At 40.7% G+C, this 7557-nt stretch overlaps 1 pseudogene; it reads right to left on the bottom strand.

The window, feature by feature from the left end:
- Window positions 1-2989: 2989 nt before the first annotated feature.
- LOC111739050 lies at window positions 2990-3108 on the bottom strand (annotated as a pseudogene).
- Between the last annotated feature and the right edge of the window lie 4449 nt (window positions 3109-7557).

Genomic DNA, 7557 nt, shown 5'->3' with positions numbered 1-7557 from the left:
TTCATTCAAATGATGTTATTATTGCAAGATGTAACCTGAACTGTTTCTGACACTCTCATATTTCTCTTGTTTAAAAAACAGCTTTCAACAGGATCTGGGCGAGCTGAGCAACTGATATATTATAGGAAATTATATTTTTAATCAATCATTTGCCTAAAGTCGTGAAAGCTAATCTTTGGTTTATAATTACTCAGACATAATACCATTTAGAAACTCTTCTTTCATTACAAGGCATCTAATAATTTTTATGGTTTTTCTTCTTTTGTATAGCAAAAAAAAAAAAAAAGTCTAGAAAAGATGCCCTTTAAATATAAATACCCAGAATGAGAAACAGGATGAGAAAAGATATAGAAGGCAAAACGTGAACATAAAAATATTGGTATGGCTATATTAATACCAGTCAAAATAAATTTCAAGGGAAGGTTATGAGCAGAGATAATAAGAAGCATTTTATAATGATAAAAATGTCAATTCATCAGGATACGTAATAACACAAAATGCATACAGCCTTCAAAATCAATACAAAATATATAATAAAAATTCAGAATTCATGAAGAAAACATGTGTTAAAGAAAGAGATAGATGTAGTTCGAGATTTTAACACCTCTCTCTCAGTAATTGACAGAAAAAGTAGGCCAAAAAACCATGAAGAAGGATATAAAGATTTGACTGACACTCTCGATGAACTTGACCTAATTAGCATTTTCTGAACAGTGGAAGAATACACATTCACCTTTCAAGAACGCATTAAGCATTCTCTAAGAGGGACCATGTGCTAGGCCATAAAGTATATTTCAGTAAATTTCAAAATATTGAAATCTTAAAGATTTAAAAGTATGTTTTCAAATCGTGACAAAATTACTTTGGAGTTAATAACAATAAGATATCTAGAACGTCTCCAAAGAGTTGGAATTTAAATGACTCACTTCTATATGATATATAGGTCAAAAAGAGAAATCATAAGCAATAAGAAAACATTTGCTGAAAAATGATTTTAAGAAACCACAACATATTAAAAACTCAAAGATTCCACTAAGCCATTGACTTAAGAGAGACATTTATAGCTCTAAATTTCAGACCGCTGATTTGAAATCTTCTTGAACATGTTTCTACATTATGAAACTAGAAAAATGTAGGTGAGTTAAATCCAAAATACATAGAAAGGAGGAAAGAAAGAAAGATAAGGGTCAAAATCAAAAAAATAGAAAGTAGGTAAATAATAGAGAAAATTAACAAGGACGATATTTGTAACAGTGAAAGGAAGAAATTTGTAATAGTGAAAATTCCTTAGCAAAACTGATTTTTATCAGTTGAGGGCTGACCAGAGAATCTGAGCCAACATGAGTGATAGAGAATATAGGATGTAGGAATTTGACCTCATGCGATTGGGGGAGCTGGCTAAACAGCCCATGTGAAGCAATTGCATCAGTTACTGAAGCCTAAAGGACCTTCAGTCAGGAATGAAAAGGGGACACGAAGTGGGAGAAACCAGGACCAACAAGGAGAACCAGCTAGAACTCGAGAGCACACATTTGAACCTGCACTGGTCTCCCACCACCGCTAAGCATCCAACTTCAATGTCTCCAGTTACACGCTGGTGCACTTGCCATCGCTGCATAGGCACCTGGACTGGGATTCGGAGAGCCTGGAGCATGAGGTCCAGCAGGAGCGGGAGGACCTGCAGGCCTGGCTGTTGCCCCACCTGTAAGGTGAGCCTACAGAGACACGACAATGTACAGCAGCAGAACAGGCGCGCCAGCCCCTGCCAGGCCCTGAGCTGGCCACTGCTTCCCTCTCGCCTTCCAAATCTGATGCTAATTTCTCCTGAGCCCAACCCTGACCCAGAAACAGAGAAGGAAACTCTGGGAAATGTAGTTTTGCTTGGGCAGGAAGACATGGGACATAACCTCGCTGACCAAGAAAACAGAGTGGACACAAATTACCAATATCACGATTGAAAGAGGGGAGATATCACTACAGATTTTACAGACATTTGACAAAACAAACTCAGGCTGCTTTGTCGCTTACCTTCCATATTTCCTTGTTGTCTGCGCTCCCCAGAGAGAGCGTCACATGAAAAAAGCGAAGACATCAAATTACCCATCTCCCTGATTTCCTTGCTGCGTGAAATATTTCAACGTATTAAAGCAAAAACTTACACACTAGGTCAATTAGAGCATCAGGATTTACTTTGCAAAAGAATTCTTCAGGTAGCAGAACGTGGGCACGTTTCATGGAAGTTCATTATTTCATTGACAAACTCAAAGGCAAGAGCAATGAAGGCGAAAATCGTTAGCCACTTCACATTAAAGATCAATGAGATACGAGGAGAAATTTCCTGAAAGGAAAATTGACATGCCCATAATACTTTCAAGCAGAATCGCACACAACCTTAAGACCCATTTATTGCCCAAAGTGGTTGTCTTTGTATGTGCTCCAGCTCCTTCGTTGTCCTATAATACGAGTTCTTTGCTTTTTGTGGCCCGAAATGTCTGACATGACATTCTTGAATGTGCAGAGCCATTTGCGAATAGTGATCATGAAAAGGGGGCCACAAATTGGGTTTGGGTTTCTGTTTTCTCTTCCCACGCAAAGAGAACAGGCAGAGTGGCAGAGACTGGCTTTCGCAGAAGTACAGGAGAACCCAGTGTAACATTATTTGTCATAGAACTTAGCACATGCTAAGGCTTCAGTGAGAAGGGCAAGGGCTTGGTCAAGGTCCTGCTGCCATTCTCCTCTGCCTCTACTGCCAGCGAGGAAATGCGTCCGATCAATTGATTCCTAAGAGGATATGGAGGTGCCTTCACAGAGTTCTTACTGTGTTAAAAAGATGCCTGTAGAAATGCACTGTAGTACGAGTTTGTTTTTTTGTTGTTGTTGTTTGTTTGTTTGTTTGTTTGTTTTAGGCGAGGCAACCCTTGGTTGACCTCACAGATTGCAAGGACCTTGTCAGCTTACAATCCCTTACTTTTTTTATTTTTATTTTTTACGCCTACAGCACGCGGTGTTTCTAGGTGGTCTCCCATCCAAGGACTAACCAGGCCTGACCCTGCTTAGCTTCTGAGATCAGATGAGATTGGGCTTGTTCAGGGTGGCATGGCCATAGACACAAGTTTGTGATGGAGAGATTTCAGGCACTAGGGAGGCTGGGTTGCAATAGATTTGGGTGCCATGGGGAGAATTTTTCAGCTCGTTTGAGTTTTTTACTGTCTCCCTCCAGACTTCCTTCACTGTTCAGTGGGTCTATTGAGCGCCTGCTCTTTCGCGGGCAGGTGGGTGATGCCTGCCCAAATGGGGAGCTTGGTAACATTCGCTCTCTGGTTGACAGTCGATTTTGTTCCTAATTTCCAACAAAGTCATTGTTTTTGACCCCATGTAGACCTGGGATGCTAGTTACCAGCCTGGTGGCTCCCGCTGTCAAGTTTCATGTCTTCTGGCAGAATCGATGAGGTGGCGTTGTTCAAACAGGGTTCCGAAAACATCTCCAGAGGAAGGGTCTTCTCTGCAGTCACTGAGCCTAAAGTCATCATTCAGAGAACAGCATTTATCACCATCAGAGGATGCTGAGAGCACCTTGAAGGAGGGGGGACAGGTGGCTGTCCAACCACTCTATCCAGAATGCAGCAAGAGGGACCCACTGAGCCATCTCTTCCTCCCAGAATGAACTGCAACTTTCGAGCCTGGCAGCTCGATTTTATATTGAAACTTTATTCAATTAAATCTACATTTTTTTGGTCTTACTTCATGTCATTCCACTAATTGGTTTCAGCATCTACTTGTGTCAATTGCCACCACTATACTGCTTTAAAAAAGCTATTCTACTAAAGGAATTTAAAAATGTAAATGAATCTTATCTCATATTATCTCTTCATTTTCTGAGAAAATGGATGCCGGAAGAGAGGGTGGGAAATAATGAGTCAGCAAAATCAAGCAATGCCCAGACTGGAATTCAGTTTCAGCAGCGTGCTGGGGAGCTTGCCTCTGGAGCCCTGGGTTTGTTCTTATGCAGCCTGTGCACGTCGTGCATCCGCCATGTGCCACTGTGTTCTGGATGCTTCCAAGTCTAAGTGGGATCAGCCAAGAGTCCACGATGGCAGTCCCCAGCTTGCCGAACCTTCATTCATACTCAAAACTGTACTTCTGGTGTCTTTTTCCCAGATGGTTAAAATCATGACAACGTCAACCGAACAATTATTTCCCAGAGTTCTTTCAGTAAATGCTGGCAGTGACTGTATCACCATCTCCTCCGCAGCCTCCTATTTCAAAAATAATGGTGATGAGGGAAAAGCATCAGAAGCAAAATAAAGCAAAAGGGTTCTCTTATTAAATGTCATTAAAAGACTCTTGGATTAAGAACAGGGACCCTGTCATAGTCAGGTGGCTCTGAAGACCAAGTTGGCAGGGAAGTGCCTCTAATTTCTTATCATCAGCTGGTGCTAGAGGGCTTGCAAGCCCACTCTGTTTAGAGGAGGAATCATAAAACAAAAAAGGGATTTAGAATGGCTGTGTCCACTGGTTACCAACCTGGATTTCAGGAGCCCTAGATGTTTAAGGGGATGCCTCCAGGCCACAAGGAGGGACTGTGCAGGATGGTCCAGGGGGCCGACAGACCCCAAAGCTCCAGTTCCCCACCCTGGCTTCAACCAAACAGGGCTTCTCTCTCATTTGTCGCATGGGTCAGTGTCCCCTGGGAAATTCTATGTGTAGAAAGGTTTCCATAACTTTGAAAGTAACTGAAAACCACCAGCCTACGCCCACTACAGCATGCTGGAGAGCTCTGCTGATGAAGTGCTCTCTTTGAAAGCAAAATAGTTTGAAACAGCAAACATTTTGACGAATGACAAAGTAAGACCTGGGTTGCGGTCAACACTATTATGTCAGTTTCTTTTGTTCTGGCGTCTGGCGCCAGAGGGAAAGCGCCCTGGCAATTGGAGAAAGGCTTCTGTTCTTGCCAGTGTCTTCTCAGCCTCTCTCCCCCAGCCTCACATGCTGGGGAAGCTGAGCCAGTGGAACGCAGGCCCACGGTACTCTCAGACGCTCACGCTGACACTTCCGTGCAGGTCTGCGTGACATAAGCTAAGCTTGACTTACTTAAAAATAGACACTCCTACGGCTGGTAACACACTGCTTTTATTGCTGCCATAAACAAGGATTCAGTGACTGGAGCCCTTAACCATTATTCTTTTCGCTCATTTTTTTTTTTTTTTTCAATTCTTGAAACAGTAAAGGATGGTTTCAGAGAAAAGTTACTAAGACTATGCATGTAACGGGTATTGCAAAATGTTTGCTTTATGGTGATGGATAAAGCCATTTTGGAGTAAATCCCATTTAGCCATGATTCCTGGATGTCAGTCAGGATGGAGTGATGCATGGAATCTGGACATGAAGCTGCTCACCCCTCCAGAAGAAGCATGGGCCTATACAGAAATTAGAAACAAGCTGCTAATTTTAAGAAATTAGAAACAAATAGTATCGACTATTTAGCATAATTCAGGCTCTGTAAATGGTATCTCTTATTCTTGAACACTGTATGTCAAATATTCTCATTTTACAGATAGGAAACTGAGGCTCAGAGAAGCCAACTTCCAAGCCACCAAACTTTCAAGTACAGATCTGCTCGATCTGTTCCTTTTCTGCTTCGCACAACTCTGTTTGCTCACCTCCAATGACGGGGAACTCACTGCCTCTCTGCAACACAGCTGTGTGCTGGACAGTACGTCAGATGAGCTCTTTGTGTTGAAATGACCTCTTTTGTCTTCGCTTTTTTATTTATGCCTCTTTACCCAGAGACTTACCTCCCTTTTGTCCTGTCGTTAATGAATGTTTCATTTCAGATTATAAAACGGAAAATGAGTAGAAAGATTGAAATTTCAGAGTAATCGACTTGATGTGTGTCAAACACATTTATTATGCAACCAAAGATACTGACCCCGATTTGTTTTCTCAGTTCCCAGTTCTAAGACCTCTAAAAGGAACATCGCTAGGAGAAAACATGTTCTATAGCTAAGATGAACAAAACTGTAGTTTGTATTGATTTTGGTAAGACAACCAGTTAAGAATATCTTTAATTACTTGGTCCCACGGGTTCTGTTTGAATTAACTAGATTTTGGTTTCTTTCTCTTCTGAGACATATATTCTACTGATTTCTACTGATGATATGGGAATCAATACATAACGTGTTTCTAAGTAATTAATAATACTTCTTTAGAGGATTCAGTACTTGAAAAGAATAAAATGTTTTTGTTGCCTATGTCATTGACAGCAGTTTTTTTCAGCTAAGGGTGACTTTGCCCCAGAGGATATTTGGCAATACCTGGAGACATTTTTGGTTGTCACAATTGGGGAGGTGGGGTGCTACTGGCATCTAGTGGGTAGAGGCCAGGGATGCTGTTAAACATCCTGTAGTACCCAGAACAGCCCCCTGCAGAGAAACATCTGCCTCAATATGTCAGTAGTGCTGAGGTTTAGAAGCCTCAATCTACAACAGTACTCAAGGAATATAAATAGTAAGAGGAAAAAAATAGTTATCGATTTCACAATATAGAAAATAATTTATAATAATAACATTGGTGTCTACCATAATATCAAGAATCAATAGAAATGAATGGGTCTTAATTACAGACCTCAACTTCAATGAGTGTTATTAATACCCCGTGGAAACATTCCTACCTCTTTCTTTTCCTATAGAAATTGTTAATTGTTAATTAACAATCAATCAAAGTATGTTTCCGGGAGGCGGATAGCTTAATTCTCAGATTTCTGGAAGACAAATGGAAAAGTGAATTCAGGGGTAACATGGAACATGCAGTCTTGGCATTCCCATGACATCAATAGAAGGAGACTTGACCTTTAAACCTGAAGACAAGTGAAGGAGCCACCCACTACTAACAAGCTTTGAGCAGGTCATTTAAACCTCGTTTCCTCAACCTTGAAATTAAACTAATGGAAAAGCATCTAAACATTAAGGTGATTCTATCAAATAAAACATGCCAGCCCCCCGTTATGTATAAAATGCTACCCTATGGAAGGTTTTACAAGGGCATTCATATTGTAAGTGAAAACAGACGTCTCAACCAGACGTATGAAATTGCTCAGTAATATTTAAGTGCTTAATAACAAGCCCTAAGATAGTTATGCCCCAGTCAATTCAATCCAAGATTTAGTCATTTTTTTTCTAATCACAGCTATGTGAATTAAATGCTCTCAATAATATCTCAAAATTGGATTACGGCCTTGCACCTGGAGCTCTCTCTATGACCAACAGAACAACAGCTCAAGAAGCAGATTGGTTGCTTGAGTTCTGAAATGAGACGGGAGAAAATGAAAATAGATACAGGGTGAAAGAAAAATGTATGAAACAATCTTTCAATTAAGTAAAACCAAATAGAAGAAAAGAGACGTATAGGTCGAAATCCGGGGTAGAGAGTACTCTTCCCTTATGGTTTTCTGACATTAGATAGCTTATTTGTGTTTCAAAAGGACAGCAAGGTGGCTTTACTAGAAAGAAGGCTGTATCGAATAATTAGAGTACAGGTAGAAGGACAAGTGTTTTTTTT

Source organism: Pteropus vampyrus, unplaced genomic scaffold, assembly GCF_000151845.1.
Source record: "Pteropus vampyrus isolate Shadow unplaced genomic scaffold, Pvam_2.0 Scaffold46, whole genome shotgun sequence".
In the NCBI taxonomy this organism is placed as follows: Eukaryota; Metazoa; Chordata; class Mammalia; order Chiroptera; family Pteropodidae; genus Pteropus; species Pteropus vampyrus.
Note: the sequence above shows the minus strand (reverse complement) of the source record. Positions and strands in the feature narration are given on the sequence as shown.